This window comes from Priapulus caudatus, unplaced genomic scaffold (genome assembly GCF_000485595.1).
Source record: "Priapulus caudatus unplaced genomic scaffold, Priapulus_caudatus-5.0.1 Scaffold801, whole genome shotgun sequence".
Lineage (NCBI taxonomy): Eukaryota > Metazoa > Priapulida > Priapulimorpha > Priapulimorphida > Priapulidae > Priapulus > Priapulus caudatus.
In genome coordinates, this window is record NW_014577862.1 from 110,372 (window position 1) to 113,091 (window position 2,720).

Consider the following 2,720-nt stretch of genomic DNA (forward strand, 5'->3'; position numbering starts at 1 on the left):
TGGAGAAATTACTGAATTTCTAACATATCAAACTAAATTGTAAATTTATAACTAAAATGCGGACAACCTAAAAATCATCATGAATTTTAAACACATACACCCATTACCCAGTTGATATTACTAACTGATACTGTATTACACATAGTACAGGGGTAGAAATTAACTTTTGAACAAGGGAGTCCAACAGGACTCCCTGCCCTCAAAAAGAGGGAGTCCGCAGTCAGAAGTTCAAAACTAAAGATACAAACTAAATAATGCATGTGCTTATTTTGAAGATTCATGCGGTTGCACGTCTGCCAAATTTTCTTTGGACATTTGCTGAAAAAATATGGTAATTCCACGACGCCGTGCTCTGGAAAGAACTAGTTAGTATAGCAGAAGTTTCAGGGAGTCACACGGACTACTGCATATATGTCAAATCAGGGAGTACGAGAGTAAATTGGGGGAGTATTTGACTCCGGACTCGCGTTAATTTCGCACCCTGTAGTGTTAGTAGATGTTCATATTCCGTAATTATAAAATGTACTTTTCGTTTCACCCTCAATATTGAAATGTATACAATTAAATAATAATTGAATATCGGTAAAAGACATGTAGCAAGTCTAAATGAGTTCTAATGTTTGAATACCTCTATTTACGGTTATGTTGCGAATGTTGTGGAAAACTCGCTTTCTCCTTTTCGGCTTTTGCATCTTCTGTGAAGCTTCGCTGATCGAATACATGTCTATTTCATCTACTTTCAGCATAGACTAGCTAGATAAACAATGATCAAATTATGACAATCAAATCTTTTCAAAAACTGTCAACACTTATGAAAAATCCCATGAATTGTGCTCTCCCACGTCTGACATTGCGCTATTGACTTTTGTGTTTACATTATCATTTAACAATCCAAACTACAATTTAAAACTTTTGAATGATATGAGCCAATTCTGAATATATTAACAAATGCAATGGACTGTGTGATTTAGCTCTAGAACTATAGCTCTTCGCTCCCCCACAGGCCATGGAGCGAAGGGCTATACAGTGTAGCCCCGTTATAATGTGATGTCTATCAAACATCACTGCGAAAAAACAGGATCACGCTAAATCAAGGTTATATATATGTGGGCTATATAAGAACAAATTAGAACAAATAAGAAACTACAAATTTGTATATTTGAATAGTAGTGCTCGAATGTAGTGTGAATTGATAGATTACAGGCATAGCAAAAGCAAGGAACTGCACAATGTAAATGATAGTGTGTTAGTCATGCCTTTGTATATATATCCCTTCGGCTAGTTATCGCAATTCGTTACGAAGCTCAGACATTGTATCTTGTAAAAGTATGCTCTAGTATTGGTTATGATGCGGATAATTGGTCTAAATAAATAAATAAACTAAAAAAGAGCGAAAAAGGGGGTCCAACGACCTCATCGGCGTTATAGTCGAGATTCCATTAAATGCGGGTGCTCCACTGGTAGCCTATGAGCTGTATTGATTGAACAATCAAGTCGTATGAGTACATATGATATCACAGTTAACAGCTTAAGGAGGCAAGCTACTACAGTTCTAACTAACAGTATACGATTTAAAATTACATAGTAGTATACGAAATATCTTAGCGACTAGCAGAGGCGAATGCCTGTTAGGCGAATGAAGCAGGCGAGCTGTAACAGTAGGGCGCTTATACATGTAGTATAACTAAGGATTACACTAAGACACGCAGCGTATAATTTAATAAAGAAGGTTGATTCATACATATACTTCTTGATTGTCGCGACGGGCTACCCCCATAGTCGGGACCCCATAATAGATGGGGCGCCAATAGTGGCAATAATGAACGGCAAAAGAGAACAGAGATTTAGGGATATCTACCAACTGGGGTAACCAAAATCGGGCCATGTAAGTCTGTAACACAATCCCTAACATCTTAACAGTCTAACCTGCTATTAAAATCTGGTTGTCGTTACTATTACTAAATTCATTGATTAATTGGAATATAAAATAACAACAAGCCTTGCACAAATTATTACTAGCCTTCTACCCAGCGTAGACCCTTCGCTCCCTAGCTAGCAGGGGACAGGAGGAGCCGCCCAGCGGGGCGGCTACACCTTATTGTACTCTCTGTAGTCTGTGAGCTACACCAAAAATAGCTCTGGACCGAGAGCGGTTGCTGAAACCGTTAGATAGGGATACAATAATGTAACCCAAACACAGGAAGAGGAGTTAGGGGATGGGTTGCAGTTATTGTAATCAGGAGTTCTAATCAATATAATGTTGATACTCCTGATTGTATCTAAGCTATCTACTGTAACATTATAGCTTAAAACCACAGCCACTTGGACCGTTTCCCAATCAATAAAATGATGGTTAATAAATACAACTCTGTCAGTAGCCTCACTACTACAAGTACCAGCAATAGGTCTTAATGTTTGATTTGACCCTTAATAACTTCACTCAACCAGCCGTTCAATACACACCCGCTGCAAACATAGCCCGCACGCCATTGTGCATGCACAAATACACCAGTAAGGTAGGAGTTCCTACCTACTAGCTCCTTCCTACCTAGGAGTTCCTAGGTAGGTAGTCTACCGTACTGTGTATTTGTGCATGCACAAATGGCGTGCGGGCTATGTGTTGCAGCGGTGTATTGACGTGTTGAAGTGAATTATAAGGTCAAATCGAACATTAAGACTATTGCTGGTACTGTAGTAGTAGCTAACTGAGAAAAACGAAA

The 2,720-nt window shown here is 38.7% G+C and overlaps 1 long non-coding RNA gene across 1 annotated transcript in view; it reads right to left on the reverse strand.

Annotated features, from left to right (window-relative positions):
- The window catches only part of LOC106813627, a 16,246-nt gene that overhangs the window by 7,285 nt on the left and 6,241 nt on the right, over window positions 1–2,720 (reverse strand). The window contains exon 2 of the long non-coding RNA XR_001394489.1: window positions 629–753. This is a non-coding gene — a long non-coding RNA (uncharacterized LOC106813627). The remainder of the gene's footprint in view (window positions 1–628; window positions 754–2,720) is intronic.